This window comes from Gavialis gangeticus, unplaced genomic scaffold, assembly GCF_001723915.1.
Source record: "Gavialis gangeticus isolate Ggan-Ray unplaced genomic scaffold, GavGan_comp1, whole genome shotgun sequence".
In the NCBI taxonomy this organism is placed as follows: domain Eukaryota; kingdom Metazoa; phylum Chordata; order Crocodylia; family Gavialidae; genus Gavialis; species Gavialis gangeticus.
In genome coordinates this window covers 205,350,724-205,363,513 of record NW_017728992.1, presented here as the reverse complement: position 1 = coordinate 205,363,513, position 12,790 = coordinate 205,350,724, and the positions used below count along the sequence as shown (strand labels likewise).

Genomic DNA, 12,790 nt, shown 5'->3' with positions numbered 1-12,790 from the left:
CTCCGCCCTCATATACCCCTTCCCCCAACGAGCCTAGTTAATGCATAAGACATATCCAAGACAGGTGAGCTGTTAGCTTTGGATACAGGTAAGAAAATCTGGGATTTTTTTGCTGGCATTGTGTTGTCCTGTGTCATTTTGGAGGGCTGGAGATGGACCGGTCAAGTAGCAGGTCCTACGGATGCGAAACTCCCTTCCACTGGCATCCTCCTGCAGCAGCAGAGCACCGTGCAAGGCTCCCACGTGTGGTCAAGTGCTTGCTTTTGTGTCTCAGGTGCATTGGTGAGTGGAGCTGTTGAGATGGTCTGCAGCAGGGAGCTGGCTATGTGGCCCATCGTGGGTCGTTTGACTCTCAGAGGCAATGCATTTAATCAGTGAAACGTGCTCTGACATTACAGCAACGAGGACAAACCGCTCAGTGAATGAATGCAAACCCACAAACAGCATTTAGCAAACAGCTGTTTTTTTTTTTTTTTTAAACAAAGCTCAGTGATATTCTCCTTGTTTCCCTCCCCTTCCCTCTGGGGGCTCTTGGAATGCTAAAGTGGAAAGAGAAAAGCATCCAGATGTGAGCCTGTATGTTTTAAACAGTCTCTAATGCACAGTGCAAGGCTACGCTCTGTAAAAGCCAACTCGTAATACAACTGTCATAACACAAAGGGCAGCTAATGACTGCAGCCTCCTGCTTTTGCTTGCTGAAGTGGTTGACTCTGGCATGTGCCCTTCTCCAAGGCAGGCACTGCTCCCCGGAGGGGATGGAGGTGGGAGAAGATGAGTTCCTGCATAGATACTGGAACGAGTGTATTGTAGATACCTCAAGTGGCAACTGGGGACCACCTGTTATGTTATGGATGGCAAATCTGGGTTTGCTCTGTGCATGGTGATGTGGATGTGATTCCTGGGCACATCCATGCTTGGGAAGAGGAGGGTGTACTCTGGCACCGCCCTGCCTGATGGACCACATGGTCTTAGAGCAGGAGGAGGAGTTGGTGGCCCAAGGAGAGACCCAGACCTGCAGCAGAGTTGTTATGGTTCTAGCAGTGAGCAGATGAGAGGGCCCAGCATGATCTGAGTGGGCTCCCCGGGCTCTAGTGGCTGGAGCAACAGGAGAGTTACTATCCTTTGTGCCCCACTACGATGCCTGAAGTCAGCATCTTGCCAGAAAAGCAAACTGCTCTGCATAAAGCAGTCACATAGGATGAGGTATTGTGGCCAGAGGGACTTATATATGCACTGAGATGAAGATCAGCAGTTCCCAAGCTAAGGGCCATGCCCTGATTTGAGGTCGCAGCACTTGTGATTGGGGTCACTGGCCCTGTAGAAATTCAGCCGGGCTCATACTGGACATGGTCCTGCCCCTAGAAGAAGATGTGCAGCCCCAAAAGTAGGTTGGCAGCCCCCAAATGCTTTGGGATTCATGGGGGTGGGATGCTCTTAGGGTAGACAAAACATCCATGTTTTATTAGGGACAATAGAAATAGTGTTCTGAACGATTTTTGTCATCGGTGCATCGATAATCATGTGCAGGTGACTTCTACAGAAGGAGCATTTGGACTCCCCTCTCTCAGTAGGAGTCATCGAGGCACAAAAGAAATCAAGTTTGGATTCAGAATCCCTTTCTCAGGCACTAGTTTGGGGATGTGGCTGCCTGCAGTACTAGGGGTGGACTCGGGGACCGAGGAGTCCCCTGGGTCGTTGCATCTTTATTGCCTTGTTAGGGAGTGCTGCGATGAAGGTGAGCATGCCTGCCCAGCCTGGGGATGGGAGCAGCTGCCTTCACACCGATGCATGCTATTGATTCCCCCCAGTGCTACCTTAGGGCAGCTGTGCTGCACCCATTTTGGGCTCGAGCACATGCCAGGTGCATGCACCATGCTTCTCTGCCTCAATCTTGCGTGGTCTGGAGACAGGTTAGACAAACCCTTGCAGCCCTGCATTCCTGTGCATTGTATAAACCCTCCCGCTTTGCTTTTCACAGTGTGTTCAATGGCTTACAGTGGAATTTGCCTCTCTACAAAGGCAGCATGAGCCCTGTGAACTATTGTAGATACCTGGACTGTCCCCTTGGCATAAATGAACATGTCATCCTTTTTTTTGCTGGGCCTTCAGCTTTGACTGCAGCTTAGGATGTCAACTTGGCTGTGATATTTGATTTCTCAGGGATGCAAATGTCCCAGGGGAAGCATTCCCTTGTTTTCAAAGAGCAGTCCCTTCTGGATGGTGGGGCTGTCTCTTCAGGAGCACACCTGTGGATGCCCTGATTTCCTAAGAGTCTGGGCTTACTTGGTAGCACCGAGCTGAATTTGAGTGGTCTCTCTCAATTCTAAGCAGTGACTATTTCATAAGGAAGGCGTGCTTGGGAGTGCGGCATGGCGATATGCTACTTGTTGTTCCTAGTACAATATTATCCAGCCCACAAAGCATTGACTTGGAGCCCCTCTCGCTGGCTACTCTCAGGCTGTGAATTGATGCGTTATTCATAGGAGTCTTGCCGGTTCTTCTTTCAGGTGAGTGTGAATGAAACTTGAAGCTGCTCAGTGCTCACGCCTGCTCCTTGGTTTGTTTTCCCAGATAAACAATTGCCAGTCTCTTTGGCGTGTTGATTCCCTCCTCTCGCCCTTCTCCTCCAGTGCGTTCAACATTAAAGCAGCATATTCTGATATATAAGGGAAGGCGGATTAGCACGGACCTTATGTTGTTAAACACCAACCTCTGAGACAGGAGACTTGGGGTCTGCTGCTGCCCATTTTCCTGTCTGTAACACTGAGCACAATATCAGCCTGTTGAGTCCTTTCTATGGAGTAGTTTGGGCTCCCTCCATGGCTTCTGTGCAAGTGTTGCCAATGCTGACTCTGCTTTATGGCAGTGAGCGGTGCCTGCTCAGTGGTACTCCACGGGTTGGGGTCGAAGGGGGTGTACAGGTGGCACAAAGGGTAGTTAAGAAATTACTCACACAAAACTGAGCAAAAGGCAGAATAATGTTTCCATGGACAAGTTGCGTGGTTGTTACTCCAAGGCAGTGGTGGGTCGCTAGATTGGGGTGGCCAGCCTGCGCCATGGGTGTTACAAGTGGCATGGGGCAGATCAGGGACGGGAAAGGCAGATAGGGCAGAGAGTAGAAAGCAGGGCTGCAGCTTGTGCAGAAAATACAGGGGAGGGAGCAGAAAGCAGAGCAGCAGGTAGAGCAGGGGAAGGGGATCAGAGTGGCACTGGGGGGGGTGCAGTGCTTAATTTGTGGCATGCCCACCAAAAATGATGCCCCCCTCCCCACTAGACGAGACTGTACCAGAGAGAGCAACTTTGCGCTGGCTGGGAGCGGCCCACAGGGCTTCTTGTCTTCACTGGCATCTCATCGCTATGATTGAGCGTCACTTTAACCTGCGAGACTTTTCTTGCCCTTGATTCATGGCAGCCAGTGACACATGCTTGTTGCTTTTGGTTGTAGGATCCCCAAATATTGGCATTTAATTAAATGTCAGGGGTGGCTGATTTGGACACCAGTCTTCTGCCACCTGCTTCCAGGAGGCAGACTGCGACTGAGTAGGTAACCCTGTTGTGTCCCCACGGTGTGGACAGAAGAAGGGGACGCGACCTCCTATCCTAACCTCTGTAAGTCTGCTTGCAGAGACATTATGTTCCTTCATGAAGGTGTGTGCATATGTGTTCATCAAAACAGCCCTCTTTATACGACAACCGGCAGTCCTGCATTCACTGACAACCCGGAAATAACGAACCAGTGCCTGTAACTTTCTAATAATGGTCAAGGACTGTGAGACCCTAAGCCAATGTGTGAGACCCAGCATATCTGAGCCTAATTCAGCAACCATGCAGCTGTGTGTGTGTAGTGCTTACGAGTATCTGAAACCATGGCACGTGGCATAGCACTTACATTCAAGCACCAAGCTATTGTGCGCATCCCAGGGCTGTGGAGGATGAGACTCCAAATGACTCGGTGTGTGTTTACATACTGGGCGCATCTACATGAGATGCTTTAAGGCACATTAACCTAAACGCATGTGCCCTTAATGCGCTTTTAAAAATGGCAATTTTTGGCTAATTGTGCCTAAATTTGATACCTGCAAATGCAGGTATCAAATTGAGGTGCTGATAGTTAAAGCACATTAATGCCTGTGTAGGCACATTAAAGCACATTAACCCTCTGTGTGTGAACTGATTTGGTAGTCCCAAATTAATCTGCACACGAAGTTAACGCTCTTTAATGCCAGCACGTGTAGACACCTGCCTAGACCTGCTTAATTTGGAACATTCGCATTAAATTTAGGTGCACTTAAATGCACGTGTAGACATGCCCACTGTAGAGGAAAAATTTGGGAAGAAAAGCTTTTGTCTTTCAAGGCTGCCTTCCTTTTAAAGACTAGGAAAGGGGGACATTAAAGACGAGAACTTTAAGGCCTGGAGATATTCTTACTCAGGACACTCCTCGTTCTTTCTCCTCTACGCTACATCCCAAGGCGCTCACTAAGCAAGGAAAGATAGATTATCTGGAAGCGAGGAAGGTATCTTCCCGTGCTGACATGAAGATCGATGGAATTGCAGTCATTAGGATGTTGCTGCATGTGGAAGAGACACGAGACAGGGTCTTTGCATTGTAGTCATTGCCTTTATTGGCCCACCCAATTAGACAGATTTATGGCATTTTATTTTGCTGTAATTTTAGAATGAATCCTGGAGTCAGGTTTATAGGGGTTAGATTTCCCCTAAATAGCTCTGTGGACAAGAGGAAGAAAAACAAAAATATTAAAGGATTTCGTTGACAGTGCACAGCACAACCCCTTCTCTCTGCATGCTTCACAAACTGCATTGGCATAGCACTGCTGAAACGTAGCCACTTCTGAGCTTGAGGGGGCAACAAGCTGAGGCTTAGCATGTGGAGCCAGAAGGGTTTTAGGTAATGTACTAGAGAAGGGGCCTCTGCATGGAGTTGAAGATCTCATCCCAAAGACCGGCCAAAGGACAAGTCTCCAGAAGGACACTTGTGTGCGTGTCCAATCTTCAACTGAGGTTGTTTGTTAGCCTCAGAGGGGGTGTGCATGGGGAAGTCACAAATGTAGAAAAAGTGATGATTTACCCTTGAAATGCAGCAAGTTTTGCTTTTCTGCCTTGGAAGGGAGAGGAGATGAAATGGGTCTCTAGGGAATTTTTGAATGGAAGTGGGCCTGTGAATAGAAGAAAGCCCTGTGGGACCTTACTTGGCATCTCTCCTAGGCTGGGCATGGATGTCACCTTTGCACCATAGACATTTCTGTGGAAGGAAGCAGACGTCCAAACCTTCTGTCATGCCAAAAGCGCTCACATCTATGGCAGTGACAGACTATAGTAACACCCTGGACCACTTTAGTGCCGCCCCTGTGTGTTGGCTTGTGGAGGAAGAGCTCAGCAGAGTGAAGCTGCCCAGGCCCTCCAGCTACCCTGAAGGGCTCAGTTCTGCACACACCAGGACTTCCCTGGGCAGGGTCAGCCTCCATCAAGCCTTGCGAGTGCCTGCCTTGCTTTCCCTGCTTAACCAGATGTGCCCCCTCCAGCGATGTCTCCCCATGCCCCGTGCTTTGCAGATGTGGGTAGGGGTAATGTTTTGCAGAAGGATTTGGATTTCCCTGTGCGTGCTTGCAAATGTGGAGAGGGGGGCCCTGATTCGAGCTCCTCCCCACTCTGCCCTTGCAGGTGTGTGCAGGGGATTCTCTCACTCCCCACCATGGGAGGCATGTCTGCAAGTGGGGTTTTCACCCCTGCTTGCAGACACTCCCCAAGTCAGGGCACAGCAATCAGAGATGGCTCTAGATGTTCCTGGGGTGTGATTAACTGGGCCACGACTTGTCACGCTCCAGCAAAGATGTTTGTTCCTAGCCTTGGTTTGCCAGTGAGCCACTGATCCCTGTTGTTTGAGTGTGAGTCTGCCTTATGCTGGTTTTAGCTAGACCATGCTGCCCTGGTTTGCTTATGTGATTTGGGACAGCTTCAGCAGCCTTACTCAGGTCCAGATGTATCATAGCGGCTCCCCCTTATCAGCTTAGCTAGTTATCCTATTAAAGAAGGAAATTAGATTGGTTTGACGCAACTGGTTGTTGACAAATCTGTGTTGGCTGTTTTTTTCATCACCTTATTATCCTCTAAGCGCTTATGAATTGATTGTGTAATAATTTGTTCTGGTGTTTTTTTCCTGCCATCACAATTACAGTGACTAGTCTGTCATTCTTTAGGCCCTCCTCTTTCTCCTTCCAAGTGCTGTTTGCTATTGAAAAACAGTTGCTTGCTGGTACAAAACACTTTGAAATCTTGGATGGAAATGTTATGTATGTGTTGGGAATATTGTTAGTGCAGGGTATTATAGCTCACTGAGACCCTCTTGCATTGACTTATTTCACTTTGTGGGCCAATTTCTACTTGCAGATGCATTGATTGTTGCATGGGCAGCACTCACATGACTGAAAACAGGATTTGTCTCTGAGATGTTCCTGCCTCATTCTCAAGGCAGGGAAACTATAGGAATGATCATCTGGAAATTTGCAGGACGCTGGGATTTTTTCTTGAAGGACCCATGCAGGTTTATCCTACTGACCTGCTCTTTTTTTCTTACCAGTGTAGCATCTTAGCCATAGCGCCCACCAAAACAAATACAATGATAATTGTTGTTTTTTAAATTGACTTTTGATACATTTATTAATGACTGGCGTAGACTGAGCTAGTTGATAAGTAGCAGTATCTGGAGCTGGTCTGGCTCAGCATGGTAATGATGGAGGGACATGAGTGTGATCAGGAGGAATAATCAACTTCTCCACTTGGATACTCTGAAGGGATTCAAGACTTCAGACCAGATCCAAGACCAAAAGTGCTGCATGCCAGGGCTTTTGAAAATAACGCCCTTAAGCAATGACCAGCCGGAGCTGGTCTCTCTGATCCAGGTTCTCGTGTGTGCTCACTAATGGTGTCTGAAGGTACAATTCATCCAGTTAGGTTAAGTATGTGAAGTAAGGTGTCCTTTCACCTGAGACCCACGCAGCATTTCACAAACATTAATCACATTTGTGAACACCCCTTTCAGAGAGGTCAGTGCAATCTTCATTTAATTTGGCGTGGAGCGGTAAGAATGAAGTGTCGAAGGTTATCAAAGTGTGAGTAACACCACCAAAACGGACTTTTAACTACTGGAACCACAGTGTAGAGCAGAAGTTTTCCTAAACTCAGTTAATGGATACAAAACAAGTGCAACTAGAAGAGAGTAATCAGAAAATGCATCGCTGCGTCTGAAATGGGGTACTGAGATGTGGCTGGGAGTCCTATACGCTGCAATAATATGAGTCATAAATAGAAATAATAAAATGAAATCTCCCACTCAACAGTTTCAAAAAAACCGTTTGTTCAGTATCCAACAAAAGAGCTGCTGTTTAGCACGTTCTTCGGTTGTTTAGTCCTGTGAATAAGACTGCTGAAAATTCTCAATGGTTTCTCTAGTCCAATTGCAGTAGTTTTTAGGAGATACTTCCAGTTTTATATTCGGCGCTATGATCTTACCAGTGATTTAAGGAATTAATAAGCCTAAACATAGAAAAACATATTAAAGGATAATGAACAAGTTGCTTTATTGTACAAGAAATTGCCAAGAGGCTTAACTTGGAATCTAGAGTTGTTTAATGCCCATGTTGAAAACTTCCCTCCCTTTCTATCTGGTTATTTTAACATTGCAGCAAATGCTTCACTTAACTTCGCTAAAACAAGAAAGATTAACAGGTGTGTACATTTATATAGGTAACTAGTGAATAAAAGAAGGCCCACTGGAGGTATATCACTGTTTTAATGGAACGTATTAGGGTGCTGTAGCAATCACTTATGTTAATAAGCTTTTGGGTTAGAATATCTCCTTCCCTCAACCCTGGCATTCAGCTACACTTTTCCATTCTGTATCACCAGATATATCTTATTCTTAATTATTTTTAGACCCTCATACCTAGGGCTTTCCCTCTTTAACAAGAAAACAAAATAAATCTTAGAGGCTGCGTCCTATACGAGTAACAGAGGGAACTGATCCGTTGCTCCAGAAAAAAACAGAGGCGCCCAACTTTTTATGCACCCCATCCTCCCTAAAGAGCCTCTTTCCCATGTCCCACTCACTTATTACCCCGACTTAAGTCAGGTTGAGGAGAGGGACCCTTCTTCTCTCTGTAGCTGTTTCATCAGGCCCATGCCCCTTGCTGTGGATAAAAATGAAAGTGGATTAGTCCACACCATTATCCAAATACTTGAGACCTCATCAGTCCCAAATCAGTAGCCCTAGTTGTATGGCTCTAAAATAGGTGCTTTTTACTTGTCTGTAGGAGGGAAGAGCCTTGATTTTGGTCTTGTGGCTTCTCCCTGAACTGGGGTTTGCCTCTGCTTCCCCGAACCAGCCGGAAATCCCAGCTCAACACCGTGCTGACTCCCTAAGCTCTCTGCAGCCCACTGCCCTTACTCCCTCTTTTCATTATTCCTTGATGGTGATCTGGTACAGACAGCCCCAATCTGAACCATGCTGTATGTAAGTGCTTTAGTATCTAAGGCCATTTATACACGTCCTCCAGGAGTAGGAGGGCGGGGTGCTTTAATTAGAGTGGCTCCAAGAGCCACTCTAATTAAAGCACCCAGAGCGTCATGTGTATCAGCATGCCCATGCTAAAAAATGATGGTGGGGGTGCTTTAACTAAAGTTCATTGTATGAGTTTTAGTTAAAACACCCCCACCACCATTTTTCAGTGCTGCGATGTTGATACACATGACACTCCAGGTACTTTAATTAGGAAATTATATGTATTAGGAATAATAGGAAAGCGCCCCCACTACCATTTTTTTGGCATGGAGACACTGATACATGTGTCGTCTGCTGGAGTGCAGTATTTACCACACTCCAGTGGACTTGACTAATTGAGTCTGCACGTCTGTAGGCATCCTAAGGCAACCAGCAGGGGCGCATCCCTTTTATCTGGGTTAACTGAGGTGTAATGGGAAGTACTTAGCCCACGGGCTAAGTACAGACAGTCAAAAAGCCCGAGATTGAATCGCTCCAGTTTTTGCAGGTTAGTCTAAGCTGGGCTGGAACAAAGCTGATCATGGGCTGGAAAGCATGCTGGGATGTGGGGGGACTGTGGTTTAACTTGAGCCAGGAAGGGGTCCGGGACAGAAGTTTCATAAACCAGTTGGACCCAAATCAGTCAAGTCTGATACTGCGTTCAAACAGGTTTATCTTAAACCAGTTTCCGCCATTTTGAAACTGTTTTATGTGCACTGAGCTTCTGTTCTGTTACAGCTTTAAACCAGTTTCTGATCATTTAAGCTGGTTTAAGTGTAACTTCTGACCCTAGCCATGTTATTTGTATCAGGGACTTTCTAATTCTCTGTGCTATGATTATTTTCCACCCTGGGGCTGCTGGGTGCTGTTGTGTCACAAACAACCATCACTGTGATATCAGATCTGCACAGTGACCCTGCGTGTATGTTTTGTGCTTCTTGGGTAAGGAAAGCATGGCACAGAGAGACTGGTGACTTGCTTGAAGACGAGATGCTAAGGCAATGGCAGGTCTGTGCTTGGGCTTGTGAGGTTTCCCATGCAGCTGACTTCGGAGGGTTTCAGTTCGAGCATTGAAAGGCAGGTGATATAATAGCAAGCCTCCAAACTTGTGCAGAAGAGAACGTGTATAAGGACTAGGTTCATTCAAATCTAGATTAAATCAGATCTAGACTAAATCTCAGGGTGAAGGGAGGGGAAATCAAGCCAGCTTTAAGAGTAGAGTTTAGTAAGAAGTAGATGTTTGCTGAACATCCACACCCTAACTCACTATGCACTGGTTTGTTCATGTAGACAAACCCCTAGATTAACCTTCTGCTTTTGTTCTCCAGGTTGTCTTTTGGTGTTGCAGCATGCTTTATATGCAGTGGGATATGTTGCAATGAACTGGTTAGCGCTCGTATTTGTAAGCTTTGTATGCACATAAACCTGGCCTGGATTGGTGGAACCAGGCCGATTTGGTGTGTCAGTGCCTTTATTCTGTTAACAGATTAAAAGAACTTCCCTGTCAGGTCTGTGGAAAAAGACCACAGCACCGTGGATAGATTTCATCCATTGTAGTGCCCTTGCGGCAATATTGTCATATCTTCTCCATCCCCTTTTTTATTCGACTGTGTCAAACCTGTGCACGTGCACATGCTTGCACTATAATATTGTGTGAGGATGCGTGTGTCTGGTGTGTATTGCTACAGAAATATGGAGGGCAGAGGTTTAATGCTGGTAGGAATAACTAAAGTGAACGAAGAGAAACAAGCCTGGACTGAATATTAGGAGGCGCTTGCTCCTGGCGACATGTTCGGCGGTGCAGAGGAAATGGGAGAGGCTCCACTTCTCGCGTTGTTTCACGGTGTGTTACACAAAGCGCTGGGGAATAGATCGTGGGAAATAATGCTCATTGCCCCCTTGGGGGTAGACTAAACGACCTAACAAAGCTCTCTCATCTCTAATTTCTATGAATCAACTTCACTTGACATACAGTATCTTGAATGTGTGACTCATCAGCTCTTATGTCGGTAATCACCGTTCGTGCGGCTAAATACTCTGCCCGGTGTTCCCTGCTCTTACAGGTCTGGTGTAGTCGGGGGAGTCTGGCTGTTTTGGGATCTTTAGCACTCTTCCTGCTGGAACAGAGGCACTCGTACTTCACAATATATTGTACCAGGATAACTGAGATTTCCCTTTACCAAGTTTTGGGGTTTTTGGCTGGGGATAAAGGAATAAACAAAGAATTTGGAGGCTTTTACTGAGGTTTTGTTTTGTTTTTTTGTTTTTTGGCTGGGGATAGGGGAATAAGAATTCGGGGTCCTCAGTATAAAGTTCAGCAAACGTAAACTCTACCATCACGCCTTTCGGGACATGCTTCGGCCGGTGGGTGCTGCTGTGTCCAGGTCTGCGAGGCTGAGTTTTGCATCTGCTGTAGTCAGGATGTATTCGAGCCCTGAATTAGAGGGAGAGAGAGGGATCTGTGTATAATTCTGAATTAGTGCCGTGAGCCCACAGCAACGTCACACTTAGTCCTTCAGCCAGATGCTGACGGATGCATGACTTACCAGAGCCGTACCCTGGCGGTACCGTCTGCCCCACGTGGTGCTTGCGGGAGAGGCTCCTTTACAATACATCTACCATGTCCCCCGCCTTTGCTAAGAGCAAGGCTGTGCTCTCAGCATGCTGTCAGAGCTTGCAGGGGATTACAACAGATGCACTAAACCCACTCAGGTTTGCAGAACATTGTTTAAAACAAAGCCCAAAGCAAGAGCTTCCTGCAAGCCAGCGAGACCTGGACAGGGCGATGTGGTACAGCTCATCGCCAGCTGCAGTTAACCCTTTGGAGGAGGCACCTGCAGTCCCACTCCACGCTCCTGCACCGTCACACCCACACGTGTTTTTAAGCTTCCTTCCTGCTAGAGATTTTTCTCCTTTCTATTTACACAGCACCTGCAAAAATGTAGCAGGTGTTTGATCAGTGTCTGGCTGTGCTGGTACTCTACCTGCAGAAAGTACATGCGATGGAGGCAGGGGATGTTTTATTCAACAGGCTTATAACATCAAAGCGCCCCCTTTTTATGCCAGGACTTGTACCGTGTAGCACAGGATGTTATAAGTTAGGTGATCGTTGGAAACCACGTTATCGGCTCTTATGGCCAGAGAATATTGAATTTATGAAGCAGTCATTTTCAGACTGATTCGGCTTTTCTGCAGCCGCACTCTCAAATTGGAGGGCACTTGATTGGGAGTCAGGAGATTTAGGCTCCGTGCTGGGCTCTGTCACCTGTCTGCTTTGTGACCTTGTGACTTACCCTGCTTGTGCCTCTGTTTTCCCTTTGTCTTGTGTGTGGATATTTTGCTCAAGGACTACCTCTACGTAAGGCTACATAATACAAAGAAATGATGGAGGGGAAAAAGTGGCATCCTCATACTTCATATCTGTGTGACTATTTTTTTTAACTGACGGTACCCTTCAAGTTTGTTAAGGGGAAGAGAGATTTGCATGTGCTCTTTCATGGGGAGATATTCAGATACTACAGTTGTGGGTGACCTCTTTAAAACCTAAGTCTCTTTATTTGCCTTAAATACCACATTTTTGTTATGATGCACACACACATGAATGCCATACAAACATACTGTAATATCTCAGCATGTGGTCACCCCAACCAGAGGGAGTATTGAATTTAAAATGAAGACTTTGAGTTGTTGTCATCTCTTTTCCCTTGCCCTTTCCTGTCCTTGCAATCACACAGTCCAAAAAAGAAAAAAAACAACCCCAAAAACCTTCAAAAGTAACCTCTTTCCTTTTGCTACCTTTCACTTCTGCTTAGGGAAAGGGATGACAACTGAAAGAAGGAAGAGATTAGAGATCAAGCAAGGCAACATTTGGCAGGTGGAAACAGGTAGCGATGGGGTATTGCAGCAGCCTGCACAATTTTGGAGCCATGGGCCAGAACAACCTGGCTCCTCTCTGACTTGGGATGGAGGGCTTTGGCAGCGTGGACCTTTTAGTGTGCCGGTGGCACAGGGCTTTGCCCATGCCTGTGCCCAAGTCTGTACCAGGGCTGGACAGATGGGGTGGGGAGGGAAACGGCAGCCTTGCAGCTTCCGCTGCAGCTCCCAGCTGTCTGGGCCTGGCGCAGGTCCAGGTGCAGGCACGGGCAACATCCCTTGTCACCCACGTGCTACCGAGCCCTGTGGGCCTGCTCTATCCCAGTGGTATGATGATTAGGTGCTGGGAAGTCAGAGAAA

At 47.0% G+C, this 12,790-nt stretch overlaps 1 protein-coding gene across 2 annotated transcripts in view; it reads left to right on the top strand.

Annotated features, from left to right (window-relative positions):
* The window catches only part of TSNARE1 (t-SNARE domain containing 1), a 1,046,259-nt gene that overhangs the window by 266,177 nt on the left and 767,292 nt on the right, over positions 1-12,790 (top strand). The gene's annotated exons all lie outside the window — the stretch shown is intronic.